Genomic DNA, 15,681 nt, shown 5'->3' with positions numbered 1-15,681 from the left:
GTTCAATCCCCAGCCAGGGCAATGCCTGGGTTGTAGGCTGGGTCCCCAGTTGGAGGCGTGTGAGAGGCAACTGATTGATGTATCTCTCACACATCAATAATTCCCTCTCTTTTCCCCTCCCTTCCTCTCTGTCTAAAACAAAGTACAATCTTAAAAAAAAAAAAAGAGTACACATAGAGTCCCTTCTCTCTGGATTAGATGTGCTTGATTTTTTTTGGGGGGGGGGGGGGGCTGGAGATCTGAGAAAATAGAAAAAAGATGCCAGAAAAGAAGCCAGAAAAATAGATTCCACTGAAACTGGGACAGATGACAGAATATGGTTGAACTTACAAACCTTCAAGGAAAAGAAGATCTGTCAAACGAAGCCAATGTATGGGAAAGTCCGAGATTGTTTGGGATAAACACAAGAGTTACATTCAGAACGGGTATCTTCTGACCCTCCCCAGCAGGAATCTGCCACATTTCTCCCATTCCTTCTGCAGCATCTGCTTCACCAAATGTCCTCCTCTCTGTTTCAGGCAAAGCCAACCCAGCGGGACCCCTTTGGACGTGATGCAAAGCCAAGAGGAAGGTTCATAAGCCTTATTCCAGGGTACAGGTATACACACACCCAAACCAGCACACATGTGTCAATGCACATGGTGGCAACTTTAATCAAATCAGGGCGGCCACCATATGCATGACCTGTTACGTGGTCCTGTTGCTAGATCAATGTTGTAATTTACTACACTAAAGTAATCAACATGGCCGGGAGCGTTTTGAACTCCAGATTTTCTAAACGGGCCTAAGAGGCGGTAGGGAAGAACACTGATGGGTTATTTCTGGGGCTTCTCCAGGGGGTGTAGAGACGCACGGAGGACGTGTTAGAACGTCAGGGTATTTGTAACAGGTGAGGGGAGGCAAGGTGGGGGAGGGCCGACATATTCATGTTCAAAGAGAATTCTGGGAGAAGTCGAAAAAAACCTCACAAAACCCCAACACAACAAAATGAAACCAAACCGAAGTCAGAGGAGTTTTATACAATATAGTATCAAAAAAGTAAAAGGAACACAGGAAATGCACAAACTGACGGTAAGTTAAGTCCATAGTCTATCGCGACAGGTCCTTCCAGCAGCGATCAGGTCTGCTTCTTCTCATCTGTCATCTCAAGGCGGTCTGCGGACGGGTAACTTCAACCTGAGTGTCTCGCAGGAGGGCAGGCAGGCTTCCGTCGCGGGGTTTCGGAACTGTCGGAGCCGCGTAGGCGTCCAGTTGCATGTGTGAGTGTTCTTGGCACCATTGTCAAAATTCGTGATATACCCAGGACTGAATTACTGGGTCATAGGGTAAGTCTGTGTTTAACTTTTTGAGGAACTTCAGAACTATTTTCCAAAGTGGTTGTACCATTTTACATACCCACCAGCAATGAATGAGGATTCCAATTTTTCCACATCCTCACTGACACTCGTTAATGTGTTTTTGTATTAGCCGTCCTAGTGGGTGCGAATGGTATCCTGTGGTTTTTTGAGTTGCAATCCTCTGATGACTAATTATGCTGAGCATCTTTTCATGTGCTTATGAATCACTTGTATATCTTCTTTGAAGAAATATCTATTCAAATCCTTTCCCCATGTTTTGCTGGGTTATTTGCCTATTGTTTAGTTGTAAGAGTTATTTGTATGTTCTGGATACTAGATACTTAATCTTACATATGACTTTGAGTTTCTCCCATTGGGGGGGGTGTCTTTTTATTTTCCTGATATGTGTTAGATTATGGGTTCAACTGAGTCCCCTCAAAAGATATGTTGGAATCCTAACCTCTGGTATCTCAGAATGTGACCTCATTTGGAGACAAGGTCTTTACAGAGGCCATAAAGTTAAACTGAGGTCATTGGACCGGTGTCCAATATGACTGGTGTCCTTATAAAAAGGGGAAATTTGAACACAGACATGCATCGAAGGAATAGGATATACAGGGACCAGGGAGAAGACGGCCATCAGCAAGCTAAGGAATGAGGCCCAGAACAGACCCTTTCCTCATCCTTCAGCTGGAATCGACCCAGCTGAAACCTCGACATTAGACTTTCGGTCTCCAGAACTGTGAAGCGACACATTTTTGCTGTTTGAGCCACATCATTTGTGGTACTTTGTTGCAGCCACCCTAGCAAACTAATACAATATCCTTTGAAATGCGGAAGCTTTTAATTTTAATGAAGTCCAATGTGTATATTTCTTTTCTTTTGCTGTTTGTGCTTTTGATGTCATAACTAAGCAACCATTACCTAATCGCACGTCACGAAGATTTACGTTTCTGGCTAAAGTCTTGGCACCCTTGTCAAAAGTCAACTGACCACACATGAGTTTGTTTCTGGACTCTCGGTTCCATCCCATCAGTCTCCATGTTTATCCATTGTCAGCACCACACTGCCTGGGATTACTGCAGCTTCCTAGGAAAATTCGAAATTGAGAAATGTGACTCATCTACATTTGTTCCAAATTATGTTTTGATGTAGGCAATAAAATATATGAGTTTGGAGCTCGGAGGAAAATTTTCTATCCTTGAGCTTGGTTTCTGGAACTTGTCTATTAGCATTAACATCATCTTTGATAAGTATATCACAGTATATTTATTAGTATTCTGCCTTTCTGCTCCATTATAAACTCAATTTCTCTATCTTGCTATATTGATATATTTCTACAGCTTGAAAACTTCTGTGTTGGTTAAAGTCAAAGGAGCAAGAAAGGTTTCTAGAAGAATCCTTACTTAAATCATCTTGGATTTATAAAATAAAACATATACTTATAAAGACAGAAAGATTAATGGTGGACAGGTGATGAAGAGAAGAGGCAATTAAGAAGTACAGGGTTTCTCCCTGGCTGGTATAGCTCAGTGGATTGAGCGTGGTCTGCAAACCAAAAGGTCGAGGTTTGACTCCCAGTCAGGGCACATGCTGGGTTGCAGGGCAGGGCCCCAGTAGGGGGAGCTCAAGAGGCAACCACACATTGATGTTTCCCTCCCTCTCTCCTTCCCTTCCCCTCTCTCTAAAAAAAATAAATAAAATCTAAAAAAAAAAGATTTAAAGAAAAAAAAGAAGTACAGGCTTTCCTTTGGGGGTAAAGAGAATATTCTGGAATTAAATCGGAATGATGGTTGCACAACATTGTAAATTTACTAAAAATAGCTGAATTGTCTATTCTAAATGTTTAAAATAATGAATTTTGTTACAGGAAATTTATCTCAGGACACAAAAATTCCTAGAATTATCAAAGAATGTTGAGACCCCCTCCATACATGAAACGAAAGGACAAAGCTGAATTTATTGCTTACTTTAATAAGGGCGAACTCTGCTGGTCCGGCACGGTCTCCAAGGATAGAAAAGGCTGGTGACGTCATGCACCATTTTCGGGAAGTGTGGAATTCATGGGCTGGAGAACTGGCAGAGCTCGAAGTGCGTTGACATCATCTGCAGCAGTGTGGTTGCTTGGGTGAGAACTATTGATTGGCTGGCACTCGGAGGTATTTTTGTTGGAGTGGGTCCATTCTTATTGGCGGATTTTCACAAGCAGGAGCCAGCACTGACTGGTAGGTTCCCAAAAGCATGTTTGCTTCAGCTAGTTGTCACCAATAGACTGAACAGACTTAAATTCAGTGTTGGTGGCTTCTTGTTTCCATTACTACAGAACAAACAGTATTTTTCTAACTTTGCAGGATCCTTTTTATTCTAATACCAACCTCTTCCATTTCTATAACCTCTTCTTAATCTCTCCCTGGGTATCTGACCAACTAGAGGGAAAGGGCAAGAATTTGCTTTCACTACCTGCTCGGTGCTTCTTTGTTCATGTGGTTACTCGAAAAATTGTGTTATGGGATGCAGAGGAGAATAACACAGTCCTTTTGTCCGAGTTCCTACAGTCTAGACAGGGAGCCAACTATACACTTGATTTCATACTCAGTGTGAAGGGGATACCCAGGGAACCCCAAAGAGGCCACTCACTCTGTATGGGAGAGGGAGAGGGTTCACAGAGGAGGGGAGCCTTCAATGGACCTTGACCCTGACCCAGTCCTGGCCCTTATCTCTGAGTATAAGTATGCAAGCCAAGCCAAGAGAAAAGACCTTTCAAGAGAAGCACCTTAACAATATATTGTGACTAATTTTCTATGTCAATTCATTTAGATAATAAATTAATATTTATTGGTTACTTACCTGTGCCAGGCATTTTGCTAAGTGTTTTTTGTTTTAGTTTTGGGGGGTTTTTTTGTGCACCGTTTCAGGAAGTACAGCGATACTGGGTTGATGCGCAAGTAGACGAAGTAAAGCTCCTATTCCATCTCCCAGCTCCAAAAATTCATTTCATATAATGTCCTGGGATAGAGGACATATTAGATATTAAACTGATAAAACAGATACTATACTCGATCTTAGCCAAAAGGATAAGAAACAATGCTGCTAAGTGCTTTAAACGGATTATCTTGCTGAAACCTCATTAAAACCTTAGGATTAGTAGGCTGTTATTGACCTCATTTGTCAAAGAGGAAATTTAGCCTCCTCAAAGGACTAAATAACGCGCCCAAGGTAATATGGTAAGTAATAGAGGCTGTATTCAAATACAGGCAGTCTGACTTTGATAGCTTCTTGGGCCCTTTAAGAAATTACAATTTTAGCCTTGGCTGGTGCTCGCAGTGGTTTGAGCACCAGCCTGTGAACCAGAGGGTCACTGGTTCAATTCCCGGTCAAGGATACATGCCTGGATTGCAAGCCAGGTCCCCAGTTGGGGGCATGTGAGAGACAACCACATATTGGTATTTCTCTCCCTCTCTTTCACCCTCCCTCCCCTTTCTCTAAAATAAATAAATAAAAGTAAAAAAAAGAAATTAGAAGTGTATTAGAGGTAAGAAAAGAGTAAACTTCAGAAGAGGGTATTCAATTTCAATGGGCAGTATCCTTAATCCACCTTAACAGGACATTTATAATGTTTGGGGCACAGATCTTGATTTGCATTCCAAAAGTATTTTAATAAAAAAAGTAGCCCTGGCTGGTGTGAGTGCTGGACTGCTAACCAAAGGGGCCTGGTTTGATTCCCAGTCAGGACACATGTCTGGGCTGCAGGCCTGGTCCCCAGTAGGGGGCGCATGAGAGGCAAACGCACATTGATGTTTCTCTCCCTCTCTTTCTGTCTCCCTAAAAATAAATAAAAAAATAAAATTTTTAATAAAATAAAATAAATGGTATTTTAAATATATATATATTTAAAGATTTTATTTATTTATCTTTAGAGGGGAAGGGAAGGAGAGAGGGAAAGAAATATCAATGTATGGTTGCCTCTCGTGCGTCCCCTGCTGGGAACTGGTCTGCAACCCAGGCATGTGCCCTGACTGGGAATTGAACAGGTAATCCTTTGGCTCACAGGCCCGCACTCAGTCCACTGAGCTACACCAGCCAGGGTTTAAATATTTTTAAAAATATTTTGATAATATACATATATCCCATAATTCATCATATAATAACTTCATTGAATAACACTAATTGAGCCATCAGGTAAAGCAATTAAAGTAAATTTACAAAGAAACAATGATCTTATCCTTTAGGAAGAAGGTTATAATCTAAATAAAAGTATAATGAGAATAACAGAATAATATGTATATTTATTTATTTATTTATTTCTCTGTTCTTTTTTTATTGTTTTATTACAGTCGTATCAGTTTTTCTCCCTTCGCCCTCCTCCACCCAGCCCATGCACCGCTCCCAGCCCATCCCCACGCCGTTGTCCGTGTCCATGGGTCGTTCACACGTGTTCTTTGACTAGCCCCTTTGCCTTCTTTCCACCGATGTCCCTCTGGCCCCTCTGGCCCCTCCCCTCTGGCTGCTGTCAGTCTGTTCATGTTTCCATGTCTCTGGTTCTAATTTGCCCGTTAGCTTGTTTTGTTCGTTAGAGTTCTGTTATAAGTGAGATCACATGGTGTTTGTCTTTCACTGACTGGCTTATTTCACTGAGCATAATATTCTTCACTTCCATCCATGCTGTCGTAAAGGGTAGGAGCTCCTTCTTTCTTTCCACTGCGTAGTACTCCATTGTGCAAATGTGCCAGTTTTCCGACTGAAGGGTACTTAGGTACTTGTTTGTCAATTTATTAATAATGACCATTCTGACAGGTGTGAGGTGATATCTTATTGTGGTTTTATTTATTTTAAGATTTTAATTTATTGAAGAGACAGAGAAAGAGAAGGAGAGAAACATGGATGTATGTGAGAGATACATCGATCAGTTGCCTCTTGCATGTCCCAGCTGGGGACTTGGCCTGCAACCCAGGCATGTGCCCTGACTGAGAATCAAAAACCAGCAATATTTCCGTTTGCAGTCGAGCACTCAATCCACTGAGCCACGACAGCCAAGGCAACTCTCATTGTGGTTTTAATTTGCATCTCCCTAATGGCTGGTGGTGAGGAGTATCTTTTCATATGTAAAATTATGGACCACTTCATTAATTTGCATGTCATCCTTGCTCAGGGGCCATGCTAATCTTCCCTGCATCCTTCTTGTTTTAGTGTATGTGCTGCTGAAGTGAGCCCTATATATATATTTATTAAGGTTCAAATAAAATCTTTCAGCACCTAAGTACTTAGCTGTGATCCATTGATTCAATGCAAAATGTGGTCTTTTACCAATTTCGTTTGCAGAAAATACCACTGTTTACGAAGTAAGCATTAGCAGAGTAATTTGACGACAAAGGCTGTTGTCTTCCTTCATTCTAATCCTTTATCATTTAAGACAAACTAAAGCCTTCCTAATTAACTACTTTTTATAAAAGCATTCCAAAACTGCATTTCATTAATCAGAAGGCCGCCTCTTGCTAAGAGAAATTTGAAGTGGGTTAAGGTAAAAAATGTGTATGCATCGACTAATGAAACGAACACGGCAAACAGGAAAACAAGCCGCAGCAGATGTGCTAACCCTGAGCAGGAGCTAACCACCGTGACTGAGCACCCACTGTGGCTTCCGGAGCAAGTCCACAAAGCAGTTACTAGAAACCCTGGAACTCGGTCAAGCTACTTCCATGGTGGCTGATATTATTATAATTCATAGCCACTGTTACATTTCTCATCTCACATATCCACGTAATGTTACCACGTGAAGTTGCCGCTACTTCCACTTTTAGACTTCTAAAGTGATTTTGGAACCAGAAGCCATCGGATGGGAATCTTCCGGTGCAGTCCAGCACTGAGCCCTGCTGGGCCGGGTGGGGGCTCCCTCAGGGTCATTCGAGTCTTGTGTTTCAGGAGATAAAAAAGAATGATTAAACTGGCAAAGTGCTTTCGCCATATGTTTAGCTCTTTCATCTCTGACTGCAAAATGTGAAGGCAATAAAGTCCCCCCATATTTTGGTCTGAAACACATCTCCATGACTCTTGGTGGCCATAACAAATAAGAAAAAAGGGTAAGTTAACATTGTTCTCATCACAAATAATGGCAGGTTTCGACTAGAAGACTCAAAAGTATTTCCAGTGCAGGCAGAGAGCCTGGAGAATCCAACCAAACAGGGTTTTCCTCTTATCCCTCATCTGGATCCGAGGTGGATGCATGTCCTCAGGAAACAGCTTGCGGAACCTAAGGCCGTGGGCAGACCCCGAGAGTCTCCGAGAAATGCCACCAGGATGGGGGTCCGCAGTGAGAGTCCCCCTGCTTAGAGCAGACAGGGCTGGGCACCAAAGGCCCAGCTGCAGACCTTACAAAAACTAGCAGATTCCCTCTGGGCACGAAGGCCAACTCCCCTTTCATATCCCTCCTTAAGCTCTTCATTCTTGCCTTCTGCCGAACCCTTAGGTGATTCATTTGCATACTCACTGGGGCGATACCAGAAGGCCATTCACAAAATCATGACCTCCCCTCAGGTGTCCTAGCACAGTGCGGGGCAGGCACTCTGGGAGGAAACGAATGAGAACCCATAAGCGCCTGGAACAAGAACGACCCTGACACTTCAGTTCAGTTCAGAAGAAAAACAATTTTTAAGAGGGGCCTGAGTGTCGAAATTCTTAAAATGAGACCCCACAGATTTCCCCACATGCAGCCTCCTCCTTCCCATCGAACCCACCAGATGTTCCCTCCGGTGATTACCCAGTGGGTTCCGATCGGACCCACCGGATCTCCGTGATTACCCAGCTCTCCTGGTCAGAAGCTCCTGCCAGCTATTGTTATTTAGCAATTCTGTCCTAAAACTAAGGGGATTTGGGGTGAGGAGAGAAATAGCAGATGGAATATATTCTCTTTTCTCAGCTGATAACAAGGGAAAGGAGGGAATGTGGACATGATCGATTCCCATCATTAATCAAACAGAAGACACTAATTTTCTAAACAGAAAACGCATGGGTTAAATGCCTCTTTACTCTTTCTGGAAAATCTACATTTGGTCGTAATCCACCGAGATGAATGTAATTTTATTGGATTTATCTCAGGCTAATCACTATGTTATCGTGTTTCATTCATTCATAGTTAACCACCTCTAAAATCTACCTCCCGTCCATTTGGAATTTTTCTTTAACAAAGAAATAACATTATTACTACTATATGTATCTTTACACTGTGATTATGAAAAGCAGAAAAAAAGAACAGTTTGACCGAAGGAGCCTTTACATTGTTGTTAAATTCTCCAACCCTGTCCCCTCACATTCTCTTTGAAAAACTTCAGATGATGATAAAACTTCCTACAGGTATTAAAAAGCCTATTTGTTTTTACATGGGAGAGAATTTTAGTAGACATGATTCTGCTTGTTATGTGAACGTAAGTACACAAACTTTTTATGGCACTATTCCATGTCGTTGCTTATTTCTTGGGTGACGTAACATTTCCAGCTGACACATGGTAGTTGTTAGAGGTGCTTTGCCGTGAAGACGGCAGCTGGTTTGCCGGGATCAGAACATGCCATGCCGTTCTGCTAGCGAGTGGAGCGCCCTCCCCCATAACTGCTGAGTGTCGTGACCTTCATCAATCAGCCCAACACCCAATCTCTCAGCCAACAAGCAACAGATTCTTAAGAAGCTTTTTTCTTATTTTCCTCCTGGAATGTTCCTACACAAGATCAAAGCCATGTGCAGAAATATCTCTGCGTGGTATCAATGCTGATATTTTTTTTCTCAGTGCAAAACAAGAAAGAACAGCAATGGCCCAGTGCTCCGGAAGATCTTATCCCAGAGATGAGTGAAGGGAGCTTGTAGGACCCTTCTTGCTTTACCTCTGATCCTGGTGGCCTTGAGCCTCAAAAGGTCAAGACGGTGGCCTTCCTTAGAGCCATGAGTTATGGGCCAAGAGCAATGTAAGTGGGCCTGGGTTGAGAGAAGTTAGTACCCAGGGGCACAACGGTCCGCTGTGACCGCCTCACTGGCAGAGTGCCCAGCTTGCTTAGGCTGACACACCTCCTCCCTGCCCTGCCCAGTCCCTTTTGTCCCGTGGCGCTTGCTTTCCCCACAGCCTTACTGGCTTTACTTGCCCCTTAACCAGCCTGGGCCATCCTATGGCGGATTCCCAGCCTCTGCTCTGTCCCCATCCTCTTCTGACCTCAAATTCCGCTGCTACTCCCTCAGTGTTCCCTGGGTTTCTGCCCTGGGCCCTCCTTGAGTGATTCCACCTACGCCCCAAGCTTCAACTGCCTCCAGTACACAAATTATTTACAGCTCAGATTTCCAACCCGACCACCTCCCCAGACTCAAGCTCCAGCCGCATTCGAAAGAGCTCGAACTTGGAGTCCTTCTGGTGGGACATTCAACATGTGCTTTTATCCAGTGGCTCTCCCAGAAAATGCCTCAGGTACGGGGGCTGCAGTGAGCAACCCACTGCAGTAGCAGACAGGGCGTGGCCCAACTGCAGACCTTAGAGACACCAGCAGATTCCATCTGGGCACAGAGAACAAGCCTCCCTTGCTCTTCCCTACGCCCTCCCTCAGCTCTTCCTTTTGGCCTGACACCCAGCCGCGGGCAATTCCAGTCTTAGATGCACCCGAGGTGATAGCAGAAGGCAGTTTATGAATGTGCGACCTCTTCTCAGGTGTTCTAGCACAGCGAACCGTACAGGCACCTATTTTCCCAAACCAGCAGACTTTCTATCGACTTTCCTCCTTCCTGTACCATGAGTAGCCAGCTCAGCTCAGTTCTACATCCTGAATACCTCTCGACACGTCCCTTTCTCTCTATCCCGCTGCCTAAAGCGGGCTTCATCTTTTTCCTCCGACAGCTTCCGGAGTCATTTTTTAAAAGATTTTACTTTTATTTATTTTTAGAGAGAGGGGAAGGGAAGTAGAACGAGAGGGAGAAAAACATCAGTGTGTGGTTGCCTCTCACGTGGCCCCCACTGGAGACCTGGTCCACAACCCAAGCATGTGCCCTGACTGGGAATTGAACCAGTGACACTTTGGTTCACAGCCCATGTTCAAATCCACTGAGCTACACTAGCCAGGCAGAGTCGTTTTTATGCTACCCTCTTCCTAGACTATCTCGTTATCTTCCAAAAACACAAAATGCATCCTGTCTACATACATTTTATGACTTCCAGTGGCTTGGAAGTGAAGCCCAACTCTGGTCCAGGCTTTTACAGCCAGCCCTCAGGTGGCTTTCCAGCTGCTTCTCCCATCACTTCCCTAGCACCCAGGCCTCCAGCCACACGTAACTGCTCCGTCTCCAGCTGGGAAAGCGCTAGTCTTTGCCTGTCAAACAGCCACTTCACATTTAACAGCCCAGTTCAGACATGGGCCCACTGACCGCCCGCCCCCACATTGCAGAGGGAGTTCTCCCGGGGCGGCACCCTCCCTCCCGGAGGGCAGGACTGGGCTGCTCTCACCTCCTCCGCACACCAACCCTACTCCCTGGCGCCAGGCATTGAAACACCTGTTGGCATTCATTTCACCAGAAGAAGAAAGCCGACAAGTCACAGATTAGATGCTTAACAGTCTTATTTCCTCTCCCCACAACAGAAACTATTTAAATGAGAATGTAACATGATGGCTATTTATTTGAATGTCATCTAGAAGCAAAAAACGAACTCCTACAAGGAGACTCCCCCAGTAGCAGCCTGTTCCTGAGGTCATGGACACCTTCCCTCAGTACTCACGGGCTCTTCCCTGGACCAGGCGGGTGGAGGGCAAGGTGGCAGGCAAGAGGAGGGAGGAGGCAAACTTGCTTCCATTGAAAGGAAAAAGGGGAGTGTTGTAAAACCTCCCAGAGTTAGGACCTCAGCCCCCTAACAGCATAATTTCACCTCCTCACAGGGGTCTAAGCATGCAGTTCAGTGAAGCTGATTGAGAAGCAACTGAACTGCAAAGAGCAAATGAAACTACGCCATGGTCAGAGAAGGACGCTTGGGGTGGGAGGCCCTGGCGGGCAGCTGCTGTGGTGGCCAGTCTGCCGTGTCTGTGGACAGTCTGCTGTGGTGTCCTTCCCTCTCCAGAGCTCCTTGTCCCCAGGTGTTTAAGGAAGGCCGGAGCTGCAGAAGGAAAGGTCAGCAGGGGACTGGGAGGAGAGAAGGCTGTGAAGAGGAGATGGAGATGTCAGTGGTTTGCGGAAGCAGGATGGAGTGGAAACTCCTCCTCCCGACCGTCTTCTCCGGTCCTGGAATTCTGGCCCCGATCGCCGCTCTCCCACATTGCTGTCCCTGGTGACTGACCGCAGAGTCCCACCGCCACCGTCACTCCCACCGTCAGGCTGATCGGACCACGTGCTTCCCCTCCTTCCCAGGGCCCTGTTCTTATCCCAAGTGCCTCCTCCGCCAACACCTGTGGGCCTCCGGTCCCGGCCCCGCCTGCTTCTTCAGCCCAGCCTCCTGACCTCCCCACATCACGTCCCAGGTCACAGGTCTTCGCATGCCACCTGCTGCCTTGGTGCACTTGCTGACGCCTTCTCTTTGCTTGGAAGGAAGACATACACACTGACACACACACAGACACACTCAGATATACACAGATAGACACACTCATAGCTGCACACAGGTACACATAGGCACACACACATACACACACTATATACCACACTGACGCTGGGCTAAACCCCTTCTCTGGCCTCTCACAGCACCTTATCTGGACGTCTGCCCCTGAACTGACCAACTTCTACTGACGAATCTGCCCTCCTATCTCAGTGGTAAATTCTTCAAGGGCAGAGACCATGCCCTTTGCAACTTTAGACGCCCGAACTTCCCTCACACACTGTCTGGTTCAGTGATCTTCAGCGGTTGCGCCACAAAGAGTCTCAAAACATGCCCTACCCGTTTGGTTAGAGTCACTGACCTCCATTCCCTTAGATCGTCAAATAACAAACCGACAGCGGCCAACGCAAAAGCTGTCCAGTGTGAATGAATCAAAACTCTATTTTTGTCAGATCAGCAAAAAATGTAATGTTTTTTGGTGTGCTGCAGTTTTAGTAATTAGTATATGTGTGCCATGAGGTGAAAAAGGTTGACAATCGCCGATCTAGTTAGCTCCCAGGGGACCATCAATAAAAGTTTGCTGAACTGAACCGGACAGTAATTCCAAGGCAGGCCAGAAGGGCTGGGAAATGGGGCGGCTCCCCCTGTGACTAAACCTAAAATGCATTCACCTCGTCACACTCTGGGACAAGGGCAGATCGCAGCCTTCCGTGGCAACTGACAGTCACAGCATCACCCCACCCTTCAAATCGTCGTCTTGCCCCTGAAAACATACAACAAATTCTACTTTCACAACTTAGTTGTTGGCTGTTCAATTCAAGGCTGTTCTCTAGCTTGAGATACTCAGCAGGACAAACTGAGTTGATGCCACTTCTAGACAGCCAAGAGGAGACAGCAAAGACACGTGCGTAAAGCTTCCCTGGGCCCTTATTTCACCCCCATTTATCTCCTACGTGAAAACCCTCCAAAGGCAGAAGCTAGGTCTAATTATTCTTTATTTTTTCCACAGCTCCTAGCAGAACACTTTCAGTATAAACAGCAAAGCACTGGAGAAGAAGGTGGGAGAGGATGAACACGGGCCCTTCGGATTTTCCAGAAGGAAAAAAAATCACATCTAACTGAGAAACGTAATAAAACTCTCAAACGTATGTGACACCACTTTATATACAAATTATACATAATTTGTATATAATTGACTTAATGTATTAAGCATCAATTCAAGCATCATGTTAATTTACTTAGTCTTTTTCATTTTGATTCATCAATTCTACTTCAACTGTTTTTTTTAACTTTTTTATTGATTATGCCATTACATTTGTTCTATTCCCCCTCTCCCCCACCATTTCCCCCTTTAGTTCATGAACACGTGTCTCAAATTCTTTAGATTCTGTATTTCCCCTACTATTCTTACCCTCCCCCTATCTATTTTCTATCTACTGTCTATGCTACTTATTTTCTGTACCTTCTCCCCCCTTCTCCTTCTCCCACTCCCCTGTTGCTAACCCTCCATGTGATCTTCATTTCTATGGTTCTGCTCCTTATCTAGCTGTCCTCTTAGTTTGCTTTTGTTTTAGATGTGGTTCTTAATAACTGTGAGTTTGCTCTCCTTTCACTATTCATATTTTTTGTCTTCTTTTTCTTAGATAAGTCCCTTTAACATTTCATATAATAAGGGCTTGGTGATGATGGACTCCCTGAATTTGGTCTTATCTGAGAAGCACTTTATTTGTCCTTCCATTCTAAATGAAAACTTTGCTGGATAGAGCAATCTTGGCTGTAGGTCTTTGGTTTTCATGACTTGGAATACCTCTTTCCAGCCCCTTCTTGCCTGTAAGGTCTCTTTTGAGAAATCAGCTGACAGTCTGATGGGAAGTCCTTTGTAGGTGACTGTCCCCTTACTCTTGCTGCTTCTAGGATTCTCTCCTTCATTTTAATCTTGGCTAATGTAATTATGATATGCCTTGGTGTGTTTCTTCTTTGGTCTAACTTCTTTGGGACTCTCTGAGCTTCCTGGATTTCCTGGAAGTCTATTTCTTCTGCCAGAATGGGGAAGTTCTCTTTTATTATTTGTTCAAATAAGGTTTCCACTCGTGACTCTTCCCCTTCTGGTACCCCTATAATTCAAATGTTGGAACGTTTAAAGATGTCCTGGAGGTTCCTAAGCCTCTCCTCATTTTTTTGAATTCTTGTTTCTTCATTCTTTTCTGTTTGATCATTTTTTTCTTCCTTCTGGTCCACTCCATTGATTTGAGTCCCAATCTCCTTTCCATTACTATTGGTTTCCTTTGCATTACCATTCATTTCAATTAGTTTAGCTTTCATATGTTTCTCTAATTTGTGACTAAAATCAACCAATTCTGTGAGGATCCTGATAAACCAGTGTTTTGAACTGTGCATCTGAAAGTTTGGCTATTTCTGCATCGCTTAGATTATTGGCTCTGGGGCTCTGAGTTGTTCTTGAGCCATTTTTGGTCTGTTCACGCTGTTAAGAGGAGCAAAACCTTAGTTGTTTACCAGGGCGGGGCCACCCACGTCACTGATTTGTGACGCTGCGTGTGGGGGCGGGGTCAGAGAGGGAGCAATGGCGGTCCTCTCCGTTAGCCCAATCTGTCTCGTCCCACTACTCGCCCGGGCCTATTTATCCCATCGGAATTGTGCAAGCCTGCTGCCCCACGCCGTGCGGTCTCAATGCTCGCCTCTTCACTGGTTTATCTGCACGCAGATGCGCCACCGACCGCAGACAGCCAGCTGTGCCTCTTCCCTGTGTGCTCCCGTAGCTATAGCCCGCACCTGGGATCCGTGCCTTTGGCTGCTTGCGCACCACCAGGTCAGGGATCTTTTTGGTCAACCCGCTCCGCTGCTGGCTTCGCCCCTCTTACCAGTTTAGCTGAGCATTTCTTTTTTTTTTTGGACTCCGTATTGTTGATTTTCTGTGTGGTTTGGTTGTGTTTATTGTTGTTAAAAATAGTTGTTCTTAGATTTGGTCGCGCACGGAAGCAAGCTGTTTCTACCTACGCCTCCATCTTGGCGGAAGTCTCTACTTCAACCGTTTTCTTTAACAGTTTTGCTTCATGCTAATTTACACCTGTTTTAATTATTTAATTATTCATGGATTGAAGTGGTAAGCATGTTTCTGTTCCTCCCACGGTAGCCTTCCTAGCTGTGAGGCCCGCTCACCTGAGTCACATAATAGTCAGCAACCCAGGTTTTGCGGCCAGAGGCCGCTCTGGTCAGAACCCCAGTTTTGCTCCCCACCAGGGGTCCACCCTGGGTCAGCCTCTTGAACCTCACCATCCTCACCTATGAGGAGGAAAACAACACAGACCCCGCAGTGCGGGGGCACTGACCACTTAGCTGGCGGCCGGGCACGTAGATGGAAGTGTAGAAACAGTTGCTATTTTGTTGTCATTTCTATTGTTTTGTGGGTCCTCAGAAAATCTGAAATGAGAGCAGTGACTCTAGGTTAGAGCGGAACAGCATTAAGACATTGGCAGGTTTGGCAATTTGAAGAGGTAATAATGGGAGAAATCACATCTGAATGTACATGTAGGACAAAAGCAAAAAGAAATTAGTAAAGCAACTTGTTAAAACCTAAACTGGGCAGGTGGGCAGGACTTTTTTTTTGGCAGAACAGGGCTGGGAGCAGTTAGGGTCTAGGCCTCCCCAGCTCGCCCCCGGGCCACCCCGGTCCGACTTGGTGCATTCCCAGCTCTCCGTCCCGTCGGTCAGGAGTAGCCCGCGATCTCACCCCAGGCCTTCACCCCGAGGACTCGGAAACCGAGTGGGAATTCCAGGCCGGT

At 45.2% G+C, this 15,681-nt stretch overlaps 2 non-coding genes across 2 annotated transcripts; both read right to left on the bottom strand.

The window, feature by feature from the left end:
• Positions 1-4,233: 4,233 nt before the first annotated feature.
• LOC119036928 (U2 spliceosomal RNA) lies at positions 4,234-4,423 on the bottom strand. Its single transcript, XR_005080104.2, has one exon. It is a non-coding gene; the product is annotated as a U2 spliceosomal RNA (small nuclear RNA).
• A 2,018-nt stretch (positions 4,424-6,441) lies between these two features.
• Positions 6,442-6,548, bottom strand: LOC119036934 (U6 spliceosomal RNA). The gene has a single exon (XR_005080107.2). It is a non-coding gene; the product is annotated as a U6 spliceosomal RNA (small nuclear RNA).
• Positions 6,549-15,681: the final 9,133 nt, after the last annotated feature.

This window comes from Artibeus jamaicensis, unplaced genomic scaffold, assembly GCF_021234435.1.
Source record: "Artibeus jamaicensis isolate MK-2021 breed Jamaican fruit bat unplaced genomic scaffold, CSHL_Jam_final scaffold_833, whole genome shotgun sequence".
NCBI classification, from domain to species: Eukaryota; Metazoa; Chordata; class Mammalia; order Chiroptera; family Phyllostomidae; genus Artibeus; species Artibeus jamaicensis.
Note: the sequence above shows the minus strand (reverse complement) of the source record. Positions and strands in the feature narration are given on the sequence as shown.